The sequence below is a fragment of the Microcebus murinus genome, chromosome 9 (assembly GCF_040939455.1).
Source record: "Microcebus murinus isolate Inina chromosome 9, M.murinus_Inina_mat1.0, whole genome shotgun sequence".
Classification (NCBI taxonomy): domain Eukaryota; kingdom Metazoa; phylum Chordata; class Mammalia; order Primates; family Cheirogaleidae; genus Microcebus; species Microcebus murinus.
In genome coordinates this window covers 66,850,640-66,871,482 of record NC_134112.1, presented here as the reverse complement: position 1 = coordinate 66,871,482, position 20,843 = coordinate 66,850,640, and the positions used below count along the sequence as shown (strand labels likewise).

Below are 20,843 nucleotides of genomic sequence, written 5' to 3'. Positions count from 1 at the left end.
CCTCCTATTCATAGGGGTAGACCTCTGACCATCAGGTTTCCGCTACTAGGGCCAAACTCACTGGTATAGCTGATTGGAATACAGGCACGTTTTTAGTTGTAAACAACAGAAAGTGACTGGTATATTCAAGAAGAAAAATTATTGGAAGAATTTAGGAATGCTCACAGGATCAGTGAGAAGACTTGAAAATCAGGCTTGGAAAAAAGGGAGGCCATATCCCAGGATAGCCAAAATTGTTCTGCAGAAAGAATGTGGTTATAACCAGATGTGACTGCTGTGTTTGCTGAGCAATCACCACTGAGCAGACACTGGAAGTTGTTATTGGCACGATTGCCACCAGAACTAGATGCCACTGCCATTGGTGCCATAGCTATAGAAAAAAATCCAAACTGTGTGTATTATCTGCTCTGGATTCAAAGTTCCAGGCAAGAGCATCAGATTGGCTGAACTTAGCTCACGTGTTTTAGGAACTGAAGAGCTGAGAGTTAGAATATCTGCCCACCTAATTCAAGATTCTCTATAATGAGAAAGATGTTTGGATGCTGGACACACACTACCAATGAAGGTTCACTGAAAGGACAAACTGAGTCAATCAGATTTTCTCCCTGGACTTACCTGAATGAAACCAATGATTTTAGCATACCATTCTTGGTCTCTCAAATAAATGTGGTATGAACTTGGGAGCTGCTGAGTGGACAGAGAAGCAAAGAAAGCATATTTTTAGAAAAAGGAAGATGAAGCAAAGAAGAAGATTTGAGAGATGAAGAAAGATCTAGTAACTTTTCAGCTCCTTTCTCAGACCTGAAAGCCCTTCTCTATTCTTAAATTATTGTATTGCTTATTGCTTAGGCTGGCTCAATATCGTTTCTTTTTTTTCCTTTTTTTTTTTTTTTTTTTTTTTTGAGACAGAGTCTCACTTTGTTGCCCAGGCTAGAGTGAGTGCTGTGGTGTCAGCCTAGCTCACAGCAACCTCAAACTCCTGGGCTCAAGCAATCCTGCTGCCTCAGCCTCCAGAGTAGCTGGGACTACAGGCATGTGCCACCATGCCAGGCTAAGTTTTTCTATATATAGCAGTTGGCCAATTAATTTCTTTCTATTTATAGTAGGGACGGGGTCTCGCTCTTGCTGAGGCTGGTTTTGAACTCCTGACCTCGAGCAATCTGCCCGCCTTGGCCCCCCAGAGTGTTAGGATTACAAGCGAGAGCCACCGCGCCTGGCCTTTTTTCCTTTTTTGTAATTAATACTCACTGCTGTATTAACGAGAATCAAGACAGTTTCTATTACATACAGCTTGGGGCAGCAAAGACTTTTATTTGATACAAAAATTGGTACCTGTGGTATGTGGTATGGTTTTGAGTAAGATTCTTAATCAGGAAAAATGAAATTTGTGAGGTCAAGGCATGGCGTGGGGTAGGGAAGAGCCTTTTACACCCACCACCCACCCCAAATTTATCAGTCTTTAGAGAGTATTGAAGTCACTAGTGAAAATGGCTTACAGTCTCTTACAACTCAGACCGTTGTCCACCATGCCATCGGGGGACCTTGGTAGAAAATATTAGTATATATCTATTTTTTTTATAGTTGTCACTATAAAGTACAGCAACAGAAAAAAAATCAAGTTGGATTTGCTTGACAGGAATCACATAGAGAAAATCTGAGCTTCCAAATAGATTGCTGAGGTTCAGATGAAGAAATAAATCAAGGAGATATGAATTGCAGTAGTCAAGTTCTGGATGGATTCCCCCTTGTGTAGATAAGATAAATATCTTGACTGGGAAAGTGCAGGATCCTGGAAACCCGAATGGGAGTAACCTGGAAGAAGCAGAAGAATAAGGAAACACTAACATACCTCTACCTCCCGCCGTCTTCTTTCCAAGTCCTCTCACTAGCTGGAGTAGGAGAACAGGGACAATGGTCCATAGCTGATTAGAAAAGAAGGGATTCTGCTACTCTGGCTACCTCACACCAGGCCAGAGTTTCTAACTCATGTGAGAGAGAGCCCTGTGGATGGCAAAACCTTCAGAGTTGCTTCAAAATCAAGCAAAGAAACAAAACAGGCCTGAGTAGAGTGGACAAATCCTGGCTATTCAGTTCAGGGCATGACCTAACAAGATTTGTGGTGCTGGGTTTTAGCCAATGGAGTCCAAAATGAATGTGACAGCTAGCCAGAAAGGGCTTATAGGAGTCAAAGTGCCAGTAAAAATACTAAACCTGGTGAAAGAGGCCCACCATTGACTCGAACCAGAAAAGAAGGCAGATGTAATTCTCAGGAAATTTTCAGACACAATCCAAAGGAAAGCATCACCACATGGAAAGCATTAGGCAGATAGGATTTCCTGGTCTTCTTGGGAGAAGGGTTCCCTGCTTTGGTGTTATCTTTAGCAATTGCTCCACCTGGGAAGAATGATATGGGTGGGCACTCCATTTTTGTGTTGCCCCACCCTAATCCTATCCCAAGGAACTGCTACGCTTGTGTGCGGAAGGAGGGAATGCTTTATTAACCTAGGAATTCCCCAGCCCAGGCATAATAGCATTTAGAAAGTGACCTAGAGTAACCTAAGGGTAATTATTATGCCATCAGCTTGAATCTGCATTGTGGCTTACCCATCTCCTGCCCCTAGGTGGGCTTTCTTAGAGGGAGCTCATATATGCAGATGAAATCTTAAGGACACCTGTTGATCATTTGATAACATCCCACACCTCCGGAGAGCCCTCCTCTAGACTGGGCTAATAAAAGGAAACAATCCGAGGAGTGAGTGAAGGAATCAGTTTGTCAGGCCCTTTCCCTCTGCTCTGGGAGACAGACCTATTTTGTTCTACAGTAAAGAGTTGCCCGTGTGAAAGTGCTTTCTGCCTGGGGTTACTCATTGCATTGGCCCTACTGGTAATTTTTCCAAACAAGGAGTCAGAGGACAAGGATAATGGTCTGGACTTGACGCTTTGGTGTGTCTGGTCATTCTTCAGCCAAGAGCACACCAAGAACGGAGGGTAGACTGCCACCCTGACAGAAGTTCACTGGTAGGTAAAGAAATTTGTCAAAGGAGTGTGTCAAAATTATGCCTATACATGTCACTGGTCCTTTTAAGCTTTTCAAACTGCCAATGTCCAGCAGAAGTCACATGTTTTAGACCAGTGCCCATTATGTGGAATTTTCTTCCCATTTAACTTCTTCACATGGGCATTTCCCTAAGTATTATACATAAGATATGTTGGGGGTGGTTAAACTTATAACTTAATTCTTAAATTACAAGAAAATGAGGATAGAATTAGCACTGGATTAGAGAGGAAGTGAGTATCACCCAGAAATGTACATAAGAAGAGCAATAGCTCCAACATCACTTTTGAATGTAATGGATTATGCATTCATTACTTTGGGTGGTCTTCCACTGTAGAGCAGGTGTGAGTGATTGTGTGCATATGTGTATATATTTGCATTTGAACATGGGGTGTTGGATTGTATTGATCGTGAATATCTGTATAATAAGAAGGAAGAAGTGTATATGTTCTGAGTGTACTTATTGGGATATCAGCCTAGCCATTTTTACCAGGAATTGCCTGTCCTGTCCATCATGATACCTCCTTGGCAGTGCTGTTTTTCCATTGGGAAACTCGCTGAAGCCATAATTGATTGGACCTAGGTGAACAACTGGCTCAAAGTAGGCAAATTAGTTTCTCTATTTCCAGAAATAAGAATTGGTAATTGGTAAAGAGAAGGCTATTCTCTTTCCATCTCCACATTCCTGCCTTAGTCCATCATATAAAATTCCTATTCTCTTGGAAATATTATGGAGAAAATTTCGCCCCTTCTTCCCATTTTTTAGCAGTTCATCCCTATGGGAGTTGGTGGAGTGAGTCAGTTAGTAAGTTTGATAAAGGGTCATGTCTGACCAGGCCCTTTATTCTCTTTTTGCATGTGTGCAAGTGGAATGTGCTCACCTCCTGGATGTCTTCCTCATGTGATAAGCTCATCAAATCAGGCCTGCTCCTGAGATGCAAGAAATGCAGTTGCTGGATTATCTGCCTGCAGTTCAATTTAAAGAAAAGTGTAGAAAACTACATTCTGGCTCCAAGTCTAACCCACATTCTCTGCTCTGGTTTTACTGTGACTAGTTCTTCATTGGCTTAGCATTCAGAAGGAGGAATGATGTGATTAATTGGCTGCATAATATCTAAAATAACCGAGGCACCCAATCATTGTGGACTGGTCTCTTGCATGATGAAGATGTAAATTAGGAAGCTGTGGAGTAAATAACTTCTGTGGTTAGGAAATGTAGGAAATACATCCTTAGAAATAGAGAACAAAACAGTTGTGCAGAGAGAAATAGAGTGAATACGTAGAGAGTTCTGATGACTTAAGTACCATCCTAGATAGAGCCCAGGTGCATTATACTGGCCTTAGATTCTGTGAAATACCACTTGTTCTTTTTATTTTTTACCACTTGTTTTTATACTGCGTTTTGGTTGTGCTCAGGCTAGCTCAAGTTGCTTTATAATTTACAAGGACTCCTAATATACTCTCTGAATTTCATTATTCTCATCCATAATGGCAATTTTAATACATGTCCTATGTATCTCACTTGGAGAACAAAATGAGATAATAGAGACAAAAAAATCATAAACTCCTAAGAGTTTATGATAATATCCCCAATAAGCAGTTGTTTAGCTTTTTACCTTCACAGGAAATCACTATATCTTGAGGCAGCCTGTTCTCTTTTCAGAGTTCTCTAGTTGCTGGAAAGTTTACTACATATTAAATATATATAGTAAATCAAAATTTTCTTCCCTGTAACTTTATCTCATTTATCCTAATTCTTTCCTCTTGAGTTACACAGAATAAATGCAATCTCTTGTTCAGGACAACCCTTAAAGTTTATAAAGACAGATATTAAATTCTCACCTAACTCTTTTCTTCTATACACTGAATATTTTGAGATAGTTAAAAAACATGTTGTGATTTCCCTGCATCAGTGTGCCTGGAATAACTAAGTTTGGAAATATGAGTTGGAGAGCAAAAAAAAATTTTGATTAAGGCTTGATCATTGAAAAAGAAAAAGAAAATGCCTTGTTAATAAGGCAATTGGCTGTAGCATTTACCTTTTTATAGTGTTTCTAAAATCCTGACAGATGTCTTCATGATTCAGGGAAAAAAATAGAAATTCTGGGGAATTCTCAAATCATAAGTTATTCTGTATTTTTAACACTATGTGTTTTTAAATATTGAGTGACTATAATAATCAGTGTATCTTTTTTTAGTGATAGGGTTATATTAAAAGTTTCAGAGGTTTACTGTAAGAAGATACAATCCTAAATGCATTTAATGAGCAATTTAAAATGCAATTAATATGTATTTTAATAACACATAAAAATGATCTCTACCTGATAATAGAAAAAATTAAAAGAAGATAAAATCATCACTAAGGAAATTCCAAATAAAACTGGCTAAAAATTGAAAGATAATACAAAGAATACAAATATTTAAAATAATACAAATATTTAAATACAAATATTTAAAAGTTATCAATCTTAAAATAAAAATTTTAAATATACAAAGCATGAAATACATATCTGAAGGCTTGTTTTTTGTTTTGTGACAAATATTCCAAATGTAGAAAAATTTCTTTTTGTGTTGATGTTAGTTGAACTGTTAAGGGTTCATCCAAAAGCACCTTGAAGTTAAGTGTTACAGCACACACACCTTCAAAAATAAGTTCATTTCTTTCTTTTTTTTTTTTTGAGACAGTCTCGCTTGGTTGCCCAGGCTAGAGTGAGTGCCGTGGCATCAGCCTAGCTCACAGCAACCTCAAACTCCTGGGCTCAAGCGATCCTTCTGCCTCAGCCTCCCGAGTAGCTGGGACTACAGGCATGCGCCACCATGCCAGGCTAATTTTTTCTATATATATTAGTTGGCCAATTAATTTCTTTCTATATATAGTAGAGACGGGGTCTCGCTCTTGCTCAGGCTGGTTTTGAACTCCTGATCTCGAGCAATCTGCCCGCCTCGGCCTCCCTGAGTGCTAGGATTACAGGCGTGAGCCACTGCACCCAGCCCATTTATTTCTTTATTTTGCCTGCTTACCCTGATTTTAGACATTGATACTCTTTTTGATAATTCAGATTTTAGATCAGTTTCTGATTTCATGTCGGAATATTCCACAAATTTATATTTTCTTTGCATTTCCTGTGTTAAAGTATTTACAAGGAGAACTTTTGGTTCTGGGCAAATGGAAGTGGTCCCATTCCTCCCAGGTTCTCCTTCTTACAACTAAAATATTGTGGGCTTAACTCAACAAACAAGCACAGGAAGATTCTGAAGGTTGAAAAGAAGAAGGTGAACTACTTAGGAACCTGTAGGCCCAAGGAATGACATGGCACTGAGTTCCCTGGACTTCGTTACTGCTTCCCACGTATCCCAGACAGAACACTGCAGAAGCTTCCAACTTGGAACCACCAACACACATACACAAAAAATGCTCCAAGACAAGCCTGTTCATTCCCCCCAGCCAAAACTTTTTGGCAATCCCTGCCCTACCCCAGCCAAACGCCAATGTAAAAACTGCACCCCTCCGTGTCTCGTGTCTCAAGGTTTCTGTCTCTCCATTTCTCAAGGTGGGGCCAGGCAGGATGTTGATTTTTCACCCAACTCACTGGAAGCAAGCATTCTGATTCCCCACAGGGTGGCTTTGGCTGGCTGAGCAGAGAGCTGATCTTCCATCCCTTGCCTAGTGTCAGGAGGGTTCAGCAATGAGCAGAGCCTATGCCTGCAATGAGACTTAATGAGATGTTGGGATCCAGGGCTTGTCACGGCCATGCTTCAGTTCAGTAGGGCCCAACAGGGAGCCGAGTCCCCATTCTCATTCAGCATCAACAAGATGGAACAAGTACACGTGATACAAGTCTAATCAGCATTCCCACCTATCGGCACTCAGAAGCAGGGCCCAGTGGGCTGCTAAGCCTCCACTCCCACCTGGCATCAATGAGACAGACTGAAATGTTGGACACAGGGATAGTTGGCACCATAAGAGGTAAGCTGGTACTCCACTTACCCCTCTCCTCTCCTCTGTCATCAGGGAGGCCCAGCACAGAGTTGGGAACTGAACTTCCACCCTAAACCTGCTGCAACAGGATGGCGTGAATCAGCTGTCTGCTTTTCCCATTTCTGGTTGCACCTCCACCCAGAGGCATCGAGATCATATAAGTGGGTACCCCACTTTCACTGGGAAGGGCTGAGGGGCAGCTAAACTTCTACCCCACATGTTATGAGTTGAATTGTGCTCCCCCCGCTCCCCCTACCAAATTCATATGGTAAAGCTCTAATCCCCAGTGTGTGGAGAACCCTAATCAGAATGTGACTGTATTTGGAGACAGGACCTTTAATGAGGTGATTAAATTAAAATGAGGCGATTTGGGTGGGCTTAAACCACTCTGACTCATGTCCTTATAAGAAGGGATTAGGAGACACAGTGACATTAGGGGCATTTGTGCACAGAGGGACAATCATGTGAGGACACAGTGAGAGGGTGCCCATCTGCAAGCCAAGCAGAGAGGCTTCAGAGGAAACCAACGCTGCTAACACCTTGATCTTGGATGTCTAATCTCCATACTATGAGAAAATAAATTCCTGTTGTTCAAGACACTCAGTCTATTTTGTTATGGCAGCACTAGAAAATGAATACCCTACCCAGAGGCATCAAGACAGTGTGAGTAAGCACTCCACCTTTGCCTAGATGGTGTTGGTGGGACCCACTGACAGACTGAACATGCAAAATCACCTGGCCTTACTTACCTCAACAGGAGGACTACCTGATTAAAGAGAAAGATTAAATAGGATCTAGGGTCTTCCAATATCCACAATGTCTAGTACATAATTGGACATCATTCATCACACCAAGAACTAGGAAAATCACAACTTGAATGAGAAAAGATAACAGATTCCAAAATTAAGATGAATCAAATGTTGGAATTACCCAACATGGATTTTAAAGCAGTCATCATAAAAATACATTAACCAGCAATTATCAATTCACTTGACACAAATGAAAAAAGAGAACATCGCAGCAAATAAATAAATTACAATAAAAGAACCAAATAGAAATTATACAACTATAAAATATAATAACTAAAAACTTGCTAGCTGGTTTCCATAGTAGAAAAGAGATGACTAAAGATAGAATTGGTGACCTTTAGGACACATCATTGGAATTTACCCAACCTAAACAATAGAGAGAAAATAAACTGGAACAACAACAAAAGAACAGTCTCAGAAAACTGTGAGACATAACAAAACTGCCAATATTTGTATTATTGGAGTTTCAGAAGTAAAAGAGAAAGAATAAGACTGAAAAGTATTTGAAGAAATAATTTGCTGTTAAAATACCAAATTTGGCAAAAATCATAAGCCTACAGATTTAAGAGGCTGAGTGAACCCCAAATTGGAGAATTTTATGACCGGACATCCTAACTGAACTTTTAAAAGCATAGAAAAATAAAAAAATTTTGAAAGCAGCACATTACTTATAGAGGTACACCAACTTGAATGAGAGCATATTTCTCATCTGGCAACTACAGAGGCCAGAAGGAAGTGACACAACATTTTCAAGTGCTGAGAGAACCGTCAGTTCTATTTCTAGTGAAAATATCCTTCAGAAATGCATGGGAAATAAAGACAACCTCAGATGAAGGAAAATAGAGAATTTGTTAATTACAGTCAATTATACTTTTACACGTGTACAGGCCTAGCTGTTGCTGCCTTATTTTGTATTGATTATTACAACTAAATCTATTTCAGTGTTTTTAGTTTTTATAGCTATCAACAAGATAGCTAGTTTTTATAGCTATCTTGGGTGGTTTATTAGTTTAACAAATTTTTGCCATGTGCAGTTTTGAATTGTTTCTCCCATTACTAGTTATTATGAATTGCTGGTTTGTAATTATTACCTGGTGAATTCATTAGCTAACTTATGCAATTCCTTTGATTATCTCAGGATTATTAATCAAAAGGCAATGAAAGAACTCCAATTTTTACCCCTGTGGAGTACCAGGAAACCCTTGCACAAAGTATGAGGCAGGCTAGGGTCTCCTATGTAACTACTTCCTTCATTTATGGATCTAAGGATTTGGTCAGCTGTTACTGGGGTAGTCATTTAGCATGGCTTCTGTATTTCCATTACTGAGAAAAGTTTACATATGTTGTGAAAAAGGAAAGAAACAAAACAGATGAGATAGTCTTTAACCTTTATATTTTGTCCTCATGCTTTTCTTTTGTTTGCTACTTTATTATATTCCTATAAAAGAATAGAGAAACCCTGCCTCTCAATGTACCAATTAAAAATAAAGTTATAATTGGTTAACATCATTGTCAATCACTTTGTGAATAAAAATAGAGGCAGGTCACCTACCTGTGAAATGGTGAGTAAGGCATGTCCATGGAGCTTGATCTTTGATGCTTCTCTTTCTAATTTTAGTTTTCCCCAGAATTTTGAATACTAACATTGATAACGTCTAAGCACGAGTAGCAAATAAAGGGACCTTTCTGATTGATCCTCATCTTTCTGGAGGTTTGAATCTTGATCTACCTTGTAAGAATAACCTATTAATTAATTTGAAGTCAAGGCAAGGAGAAGGAAGGCTCCTTTGATCATTGGCTAAAAATTATCCTACAACACTAGAAAATAGTTACTGTTTCTGAAAATGTGAATCTAAGTCTTGCACATACTCTGATTGGTCTGTGTAGTGGTTACTGACTATCCACTCTATAGGCTGAGCAAAGGGCAGAGAGGAAAGAGTAAAGGATCTCTTTAGGGTTAAACAAAGTGAAAATTTCTTGCTTATAATTTGTCAAGGTAAGGCAAGTCTGGTAAATTCAGGCAGTAAGGAAGCAATGAGCTGCCATTTTTTTAGATTCAGATAGTTTTATTACTTACTTGGAGAGCAAATGCTAGAGTAGCCAAAGGTGCCAGATCTAGTGTCTCTTGCACAGAATGACACTGATGCAAAAACGGCCAGATGATCACAGCCTAGGTACTAGGACACGCTGTTGCTGAGGAGACAATGTCACGCTTCAGCGAAGCATGACAGCGAAGCAGTTTTATAATGCTGTACTGCTTCAGAACATTGGAACACAGGAGGCAATGAGAAACTGGGAGGAGAATGAGAAGTGGCCTTGTGGAAGCTCCTCACAAGCTTCCCAAGGTTTCATGTTCTAGGAGAAGCAAAGAGCAGTCCACTGTGACTTAGATGAGCTGCTGTCAAGCCTTGCTGACATAGCCTATGCGGAGATGTGCAAGGTGTGCAGAAGCGCAGGGCACTATCGTAGAGCCACTCTCCTGTATTTAGTCCCTGCAGCTTTTTATGTGACTGTGACTTTGTTAATCAAAAGTAATGACTTTGGCCTGAATAAATTATTCTTGACATTAAGAGAAAATTAAGCAGAATGATTATTCCAGTTGAAGGAGGTTAAATTATTAATAATAAAGTCTTCACTAAACCTGAAAGTCACTGATTGGTTTAAATCCTAAATTGTGAGGATAAATACATCTCAGTCACTTCATGAGCCCCTGTCATTTGCCTCTCCATTTCCATTCTCCTGTCCCCCTACCTTTTTCTCCACATGCTTGTCCTGATTTATAGAATAAACACTGAGGAATGAGATTCAGCAGGCAGGAAGAATCCAGAAAAAAAAATTGCTTATGGCCCAGTGTGGTGGCCCATACCTATAATCTCGGCACTTGGGAGGCCGAGGTGGGGTTTTGCTTGAGTTCAGGAGTTCAAAATTAGCCTGGGCAACATGGCAAGACCCCCTCTCTACAAAAACAACAAAAATTTAGCTAGGCGTGGTGGCAGGCACCTGTAGTCCCAGCTACTTGGGAGACTGAGGCAGGAGGATTGCTTGAGCACAGGAGTTCAAGGTTGCAGTGAACTATGATTGTACCACTGTACTCCTGAGGAATAGAGTGAGAAGTCTAAAAAATTAAAAAATTCATCCATTTATGTCACATATGTCATTTATTCCATTTTCTTCCTTTTTTTGTTGAAATATTTTAAAGCCAATTTCAGGAAGTATGTCATTTAACTTCACCATATTTCAGAATGTCTCTCCAAAAATTATGCATGTTTTCCTACAGAAACACAATGCCATTATTACACCTAATGAAATGATATTTCTTTGGTATTTCTAACACCAGTTCATAGTCAAATCCACAATTGTCTTACAAGTCATTTTATAGTTGTGATGTTTGAATCAGGATCCAAACACGTTTCACATCTTACATTTTGCTGCTGTATTTCTTTAATCTAGAGCTTTCCAGACCCCTTCCCTGTCCTTTTTGTCTGTTATTTTGTTGTTAGGGACGACATCAGTTGTCTTCTAGTGCTCCACAGCCTAGCTTTATCTGTTTCCTTCTTGTGGTATCATTTAACTTGTTCCCCTAATCCTCATGTTTCCTATAAATCTGTAAGCGTGAAGTCAGTTTTAGGGTTTGATTAGATTCTGTTTTTGTTTTTTGGCAAGAACATTTTATAGTTCTGTGCTAAGTACTTCAGATGGCATGAGATCAGGAAGCACACACTGTCTGGAGTCCCATTTGTAGTGATACTTAGATTATTAGGTTCAGGCAGTGACAGTCTGATGTCTATTGTAAAGTACTTTATCAACCTTTTATTTAATGGTTTCATCCATTGAAGATTGTTGCCTGAATCATTTATGACACGAAAGACTGCTAAATGGTAGTTTTCCAATTCTGTTATTTTTTTCACATTTATTATAAAAAAATTCCCTCAAACAACTATTTGGTTTTCTTGAAATATAATTCAATCAGGGAAGGCAAATCAGAAAAAGTAAGTTCTAATTATTTTCTTTTAATTGACAATTTTAGAGTAAGGAGTTAGCACTGGTTACTTGCAGTAGTATCCAGTGAATTTTTTTGGTCTTATTTTTGTCTTTCCTTCTTTGGAGCATTGTTTCTTAATCATGAATTTTTGTATATTCAGTATGTTTTAAACAACTGCATTCATAGCTTTTTTTTTGTTTCATAATATTATGGTGGTAAAAACATTTTGGTTACATAATTTTCTTTTGTACAGTTTCAGCCACAGTTATAAATGTGCCCATCACCCAGATAGTGTGCATTTTACCCATTAGGTGTGAATTTACCCATCCCTTCCTCCCTCTTCCTACCTGCTTGATTTCCATTTAATTTTACTACCATATGTACTTGAGTCTTGATCATTCAGTTCCAATTTAATAGTGAGTAGATGTAGTGTTTGCTTTTCCATTCTTGTGATACTTCATGGTCTCCAGTTCCCTCCAGATTGTTACAAAAGGTATTAGTTCACCATATTTTTTTTTTATGGCTGAGTAGTCATAGCTTTTTTATGATGATTAAATTGTTCTATCTTTGACCTTGATGTTGTTTCCTATGTCCCTTTGACATTCTTATTTTTTATTTATTTTTTTGGAGACAGAGTATCACTCTGTCACCCCAGGTAGAGTGCAGTGGCATCATCATAGCTGCTCACTGCAACCTCAGATTCCTGGGCTCAAGAGATCCTCCTGCCTCAGCCTTCTGGTAGCTGGGACTACAGGCATGTGCCACCATGCCTGGCCAACACTCTTCTATGTTGTTAATGGATTCCTTACTTTATGGCACAAGATAGCCTATACTCACATATATATCTTGCCCCAGACCTGAAGTCAGATATTCCTTTGGGCAGCCATTGTTTATGTTAGATGGAAATTGTGTTTTAACACCAAAAACTGATGACTCACATTATTTGTAATAAAAATGAAAGTTTATGTATCTAAAATCTTATTCTAAGGCAGTCACTTTAGAATCAAGTATTTAGGTAATAAATAAAATTGGTTGTTTTATTTTTATTTTAATCTCACTTTTGAATTATCTATATAAAAGGAGATGTACACTATTCATTATAAGTTCACCTAAAATTGGACTAATAATTTCATACCAATGTTTCATTTTCCCAGATGGTACAATTTACGTTCAACATTTCCCAAAAAGTTTGAAATGAAGGATATGAAGGAAATCGCAAATGTTTTCATATCAATTCAAATAAGAATATCAATGTTATCAGAGTTGCTATAGTAATAGCTTTGAAAAAGTTTTAGAAATGTGCTTGTTTGATACAAGCTGTCAAGTTTGAGTTTTAGCTTGGAATAAGTGAAAGGCTATAATTTTGGGTGTTAGCAAACTCCTACATGGGAATGCATGACATTTAAACAAATGCAAAATGCAATTTGGCAATAATTCTCAAAGTGAGGTCCAAAGATCCCAAGGGTTACTGAGACTCTTTCTGGGGCTTTGCCACGACCTCCCTTCTTCAACAATAAATTTGTATGAGGGCCAGTTTTCTTCATAGTACCTGAAGTATCAACATGACACAATAGACTGAAGGCAGAAGCAGAATATGAGACTATAGCTGTCTCCATTAAGCCAGAAAGTAAAGGTAGTGAAGAGATTTGCAAAAAATGCAAAAAAAGTCACTATTGTAAGTTTTTAAAAAAGATATAGTCATTACTCATAAAAATGAACTTTAAAGTAACATGTAATGGGTTTAAAATAAACATACCTAAAATGTTTCTGTTTTAAATTTTAACACAGTAAATATGGACATACAAAACCCACACAAACAATTGTCTTTAAAGTTCTCAATCACTTTTTAAGAATGTAAAGAGATCTTGAGAATAAAAAGTTTGAGAACTGCTACTCTGATATTTTGCACTATTATTGATTCTAAGTATGTATAAATAGGAATAGATTTTAACATATATGTATCATAGAATTTGTAAACTTAATTATTTTAAGTTAACTTTGCTTAAATTTCTCCCTCAATATTAGATGTCTAACCATAATTTAAATTTGTACCTTAGGAGTATATGATTCATTTTTCCCTAATGGTATTAATTCTCAAGAGGTCTGTTTACTACAGGAGGAGACAAATCATTATATTTCAACTAGATACATAACCCAAATGTTTAGCTTAGAATTTAATTGATGAATTTGAAGCAAATGGGAAGTTCTGAAGCTTGATCTCTGTTGCTGCTGCTTTTTTTTTTTTTTTTTTTTTTGAGACAGAGTCTCACTTTGTTGCCCAGGCTAGAGTGAGTGCCGTGGCGTCAGCCTAGCTCACAGCAACCTCAAACTCCTGGGCTCCAGCGATCCTTCTGTCCCAGCCTCCCGAGTAGCTGGGACTACAGGCATGCGCCACCATGCCCGGCTAATTTTTTTTATATATATATCAGTTGGCCAATTAGTTTCTTTCTATTTATAGTAGAGACGGGGTCTCGCTCTTGCTCAGGCTGGTTTTGAACTCCTGACCTTGAGCAATCCACCCGCCTCGGCCTCCCAGAGAGCTAGGATTACAGGCGTGAGCCACCGCGCCCGGCCTGTTGCTGCTGCTTTTTAAATATTTTTTTTAAAGAGCAGTTTTAAGTTCAGAGCAAAATTGAGAAGAAGGTACAGAGTTCCTGTGTATTCCTGGACCCCACAAATACACAGCATCCTTTACAGCAATTATTTCCATGACAAATACGAAAAACTGGCACATATCCCTTTTACAAATTTTGTTCTCTTTAAGAGATTCTTGGTATTTTAGTTATCAGGCCATTTAACTCTGGTAGATTCTTAAAACTATAGAATAAATTTTTTTTGTTGTTTTTCCCTTTTTTTGTTGTTTTCTTTTTGGTCTTTTAAAAATGACTTCATCCCTCTTTTTCTTTTGTTCTTTTTTTTTTTTTTAAGAATAAATTTTGAAAGTACCAGAACGTCTGTAATTTAAATTAGTATTGAGTGATTCAAAAGTGCACAGAGTAGTTTGGCAGTTCTTAGAAATAGAATAAAGACAGAAATAAAAAGAGAGAAAAAAACATTTTATATCTCTTTAGTAATTTTGGGTTCCACTTTCTTTGTAGGTTGTAACAACCCAGTTAAGAGTTTGTACCATTTGAGGGCAAAAGCTTCAGCAGGAAATTCCAGTTTCTCCTAAGTAAACTACCTGTTCTGAGTTACTCCAATTGGCTTGCCCTGAGGTAGCAAAATTGTTTTCCTGTGTGCATACAAGTAGAAAAACCAGAAGGAGTCGCTAGTGAGGTGCTTTACCACTAAAGCTATGCACGTAAGCAACCGTGGGGTCTCAGCTTCCTTACCTGTGAAAACGGGGGGAGGGAAACTGTCGACACAGTTTCATACATTTTTCTGCTGTTTGTTGCCTTCCCAGCCTTTATTACGGTGCTGAGCTTAGAGCAAGCGCTCAATAATTGCTTTCTGAATGACTGTTGTTTCTGATCCTTTGCAGATCCATGCCGGGTTTTGAGCCTGACCTGCGCGGCCGCTCCAGGGGCCGGTTTCCTCCGGGGGCGGAGCTTCGTGCTGCCGCCGCTCGCGGGGGCTCGGGGCGGAGCTTGCCGCCGGCGGAGGGCGGGGTCCGCGCGGGGACTTCCCCTGGGCTGAGCGGTGCTGCGGGTGCGGAGGGCGGGGGTCTGGCGCCGGGTGTGGGGCTGTGAGGCCGGCTGGGGTGGGCGGGTGCGCAGCCGCCAACCCTTGGCGGCCTCCTGGGTGTGGGACCCTTCTCCGGGGGTCGGCCCGGCGGGGTGGGCGCTGCCGGGAAGCGGAGGGTCCGCTCGGCCGCGGGGACTGCGAGCGTGTGTGCGTGCGCGTGTTTATCTGAGGCCCGCGGCGGCCGCCTCCTGGAGAACTCCGGTGGGAAACCGGCGCCTAGGGGCGGCGACCGCACCTGCCCGGAGCCGGCGGCCGAGCTGGCCCCCCAGAGCGCGCCCTCTCCGAGTCCCCGCCGAGGGGACTCCCGGCCCCAAGCCCTGGCCAGGAGGGAGCGCTGTGGGGACGCGCTGCCTTCTGCCTGGAAGTGCGGGGCAGGTGGTGGGAGTTCTCGGGCTTGAACTACAGGATTTTAAAGCACATGCCTGTCTCTGTCGTTTTTTTACTTTTAGGCTTTTGGCCAAATTGGGCGAGGGCACAAAATAGCCACTTACCCCTTCTCACCGAGGAAGAGCGGGAGAAAGGGTAAGTAAGGACTGGTCAGGGGTGGAAGGAGCTAGGACTTCATCCCGAGAGAGCGCCTGTGTCCTGAGGCCTGAGCCTGGGAGAGAAGGGCTAGATCCTGACCTGCCCTCTGGGGAGCTGGGGCCCCAAATCTACCTTTTCATTAGGAACAAGAGGCCCACCTTCAAAGGTCACAGGCCCCAAACCCAGGATTTGTTTCCAAACTTACCGTGTGGGTCGAATTGGCTGGGAGTTGTAACAGCTTGGGCTTAGATCCCTTTTAGCCACTTGACCTGACAGAAAACTGTTCTTGCCCCTTCACCTCTTGTTAACTTTGGAACATTGGTCTTACAGTTGTCTGTCTTGGGCCCATATCTTGTTAGCCAGCTTTGACTAATCCCTGGGACAGCAGTATGAAAGAATCAAAGTCCTGCTTGATAATTAACAGGAATTTCCTGCAGAGATCTTTACATTTTAAAAGGGAATTCCTGAAAAAATCCTGTAGAAACCCCTAAACGTAATGTTAGTTAATAGCAATATCGCAAATCTTGAAGTTCTTTGAGATCTTCTCAAGTTTATAGAAGAAGGCATTTTGAAGGGAGAGAAATGACCAGGCTGGGCGTTTTTCTCTAGGCTTTCACTTTGATACCTCCACACAAGCATTCTGTTCACTTGTGAAAAGTTGCCAAACAGTACACTGAAGTCCTTGGAGGTTCGCTGTGATTTACAGCATGGTCCTTTCATGGGTTCTTCTCTGGGACTTTTCCATCACTTCAGAACACTGCTTCCCTCTCCCTTATACGGTGAAATGAAACACAGCTTTTCTCACAAGGTTGGAAATCCCTTATGGATCCTATATGTCATACACAAATACACGTTTTAAATTAGGTAAAATCCAGGATAGCTACAGGCAGGAATGTAGCAAACCACGTTCTTGGATGCTTACCCAGGAAAATTAGAATTGCCTCCATCTTTACATTGGCAGCTGTGTCCTGAACCTGCCTTCTGATTTGTGCTCAAGTGGTGAGTGACCACGTAATTTATTTTATGAAAATCCAGGAAGTGGTTGTCTATTGATGATGGGTTCATTCATTGATTCAATAGATAGTTACTTTCTTCCTACCATGTGCTGAGCACTGTGATGAAAGTAGAATGGTGAGAGTGATGAGACTGCTGGAGATTGCCATTTTGGAGCAGGCCTTTCACCAGTCTTTTGAGGATTTTCTGAATAGTTATGTGTTAATTGACAAGACCTTCCCTATACTACTGATCTTAATGGTCTGCAGGTTCATGCAGTTTTGTGTGAGAAATGTTATTATTCAGTCTTTCTAGTATTTGCAGTAATAAACTTGCAAGGATGACCAACCATGGTGATTTGTGTCCTGTAATGATTAGTGACATAGTCACTTTTCAGTGTACAAGTATAATACTAGTTGAGGATGACTTTTTGAATTGTTCCACAAGAAGGAACTAATATTAGAAAATATGGAGACCATTAATTAAAGATGATGCACTTAGGAAAATAAATAATACAGTAGACCGTTATATAGGTTTCTGTACATTTAATCTCATTTTTTAAACTCTGAGCTAGAAAAGTTCCTTTGTCTTTTTTTGGTTATAAGAGTAATATAAGGTCAAAACAAAGTTCTTTAGAATTAAATCTTGCAGGGATATGAAAGGTAGAAAGTGAGTCTTCTGTGAGTCCACTGTCAGAAGATCATTGATAACAATTTGGTATTTATTCCTTCAACTTTTTATTCCATATATGTATGCACATATAAACACTAAATATACAGCTTAACTATATGTAAAACATACGTATAGCGTAATTGTATATTAATATATATGGAATATATGTTGAATATAATATATGTGTATATATGTTATTGTTATTTTGTGTATTTCTTCCCTTTTCTCCAACTCCTGGCTATTTACTACTATTCCTTGCTCCACCCCAAATCTTCATGTAGAAGTAGTATGCCTTTCATACTTTAGATATGACCTTGAATTCTGGCTCTTATTACCTGTGTCACTTCTGGCAAACTAAAATTCTCTGCTCCTTGATTTCTCACCAGTCAAAAAAGAACAATGAGAATATAAAAAAGAATGTGTGAAAAACATTGCCTGGCCTCTGGATTCTCAATATTAATTTCTTTATTTGGTCACCCATCACTTTATTATGATCTTCCTTTTGATTGTGTAAAGCAGCTTACTTTGTAATATAGGTGCTAAGCCCCCAGAGCAGGCATCCTCAAACTACGACCTGTGGGCCACATGCCGCCTGCCTAGGACATTTATCAGGCTCATCAGGTGTTTTTGCCGCAGCTGCCTGTCCTGCTTAGCAGCCGACTCCTCCCGGGCCCACAGTGTGCACTCTCCAACGGTCTGAGGGACAGTGAACTGGCCCCCTGTTTAAAAAGTTTGAGCACTCCTGCTCCAGAGTATCTGCATTTTCACAGGGACCTTCTGTATCTGATCCTAGAATTTCTGGAACAAGGACTGACACCTGGTGTGGCTTGATTTACTCCTATCAGATCATTCCGTAGTCCTGCCTAAAGGGTGTCAGCTTGAAAAATGAAGAGAAAGGGTTTCTATGTGTCTTAAAAGCTCTGATACTGTTCACAAGGTGAGAAGAACATACTACCACATTTAGATGAGTGCTTAAACTTAGGATTTCTATTTCAGAAATGTCTTTGGTTTATAAGAATTACAATAAAAATGCTGATGCTTCATGTCCAAGCTGTCATGATTTTGCCAAGTTGTGGGTTTAATATACGGTTAAGCTGTGTATTTAGTGTATCTAATACTGCTCTGGAAGCTGAGAAAGACAAGTCCACAGACATCTGATTTCACACCAGACATCTGGTTTCACTTTGCTGTGGAGTACTTTCTGTCAGTAGATTATAGGCATATCAACTGTACTGCTGTAGTTTGTGGCATTTCTATCCTAAGCTCTGTTCTGTAGGGTTTAGTATGTTTTATTCAAATGACAGCACACTGAAAACGAACACCTGGTCAGATAAGCACATTTCCCACAGGTGTCTTCCAATGTCACTGCTCTTAAAAGTTAACAAGGCGAAATAGTTTCTATCCTTGGTGATTTTTACATTAAGAGTTTTTGTGGAAGCAAAAATATTCTTAAAGAAAAGCCTCACTTAATAACCCATTGTATTCCAGAAGTTCATTTTTAAGTCTATTATTGTTTGTTATGTTAACAGTGTACTTACAGGAATAAAATAACAAATAGTATTTAGATTTCCAGGTTTGAACCCCAAAGCTTTTTTAAACTCATAGTGTGCCCGTTATGTGTTAGTGGTACTGTAGACTCTAGCCAACATTGATAACAGTATTTTGGAGGTAAATATATTCTGAGTTCCAACCTAGAATGGCTGGACCACATCCCCCTCCATTTTGAGGTAGTGAGGGGTATAGAAAACTCTAAAGCCTGTCAATCTTAATTTTTCAGGAGGGCTCTGTCATTGCTTAGCTGTGTGACTTTAGACTCAAATTCTTCATCTGTGAAAGGGGATAATTATTTATGATTCCCGTGAGATTCAGTGAGTGTGTTTGTAAATTAGCATAATATCTGCCACAAAATTGGCCCACAGTAAATAGTAGTTTTATTTTTCCCTGGAACTCCTGGCCATGAGAAAAAAGACCCTCTGCCTCTCCCTTCCACTTACATCCAGACTAATCCACTGGCCCAGGACATGTGGCTCCAATGGAGGGGAATTGCCCATGGGATCTGGGATTTGGTAGTGGGGAGTGGAAAGGGGTATGCAGAATAGTGGCAAAGGAGAACAATAGTGAACCGAGAGAGGAAGGTGCTAGTGTTTTTCTTAGTCTATGGACTTAGGCCAATGAATTACTTGTATCATAGAACCGTCTTCTTTGGCTTCTCTGTTGATCATATGTCAACTGTTGCACTGGAAATGCTTACCTTCTTATTGTTTGCTTAGTCCAGTAATAAGATTTTTTGTCACCTTGATACTACCTGAGTCACCACCATACCATATTTTTCTATTTTTTTAATGAGTAGGACTTAATAGTAGTTGTCTGTATTTTCTTAAGATTTTTTTTTCCCTGTACTCAAAACCCAGTTGATTCTCTTGCCCATTTGTTGGCCTATAGTTCATTCATTAACCACCCTCTTCTTTTTTATTACATGCTTATGTGCATTCAGCTAGTGATGAGCATATAAAGATGAAAAGGCATTGTCACAAGGAGCTTGTAGTTTAGCAGGACTATAGACATCTTGACCAACAGGTCAAATACGGGGTGCTATTTGCCATAATGGAGGTACGTACAAATGCAAAGGAAACCTTCCAAGAGCTTTTGATCCCTGCCAGGAATGCTGGACAAGGGTTTTAGTAGTGGTTGTGTTTGAGCTGAGACTTGAAAGCTGAGTAGGAGTGGGCATGTTGACAAGCAGCACAGAGCATTTCCAGGTGGAGCTAATAGCATGAGTAATTGTGTGGCATTATGAGAACATAGTTCTGGGAACTATATATAGATCGGTTATATTAAAGTGTGAAGGGCAAGGTCAGGAGTGAAAAGAAGTAAAACTGGATGGCTAATTCAGGGTGCCCTTCCTATCCCATGTATAGTAGTGAGCCATGGAGAATTGTGAGTGGCGTGAAAGATGACTGTGAAGCAGTGTGCTGGGTAGATTGGGGGTGGACTAGAGTAGGAGATGGGATGTGGCAAGAGTGGAGGCCATTGAGGACGGTGCATCAGTATGGATAAGAGAGGTTGAGAGCTCAGACAAGGGTGGAAGTGGTAGGGATAGAGGAGAAGTGAGAATGTTAAGGAAAAGTAGAAAGAGGGAGAATT

The 20,843-nt window shown here is 40.0% G+C and overlaps 1 protein-coding gene across 2 annotated transcripts in view; it reads left to right on the top strand.

Moving 5' to 3' along the window:
• The first annotated feature begins 15,417 nt into the window (after window positions 1-15,417).
• Window positions 15,418-20,843, top strand: part of IMMP2L (inner mitochondrial membrane peptidase subunit 2) — an 841,176-nt gene continuing 835,750 nt past the window's right edge. For both annotated transcript variants that reach the window (XM_020289762.2, XM_076006548.1), the window contains exons 1-2: window positions 15,418-15,473; window positions 15,959-16,031. The gene's annotated coding sequence lies outside the window, so the exon portion shown is untranslated. The remainder of the gene's footprint in view (window positions 15,474-15,958; window positions 16,032-20,843) is intronic.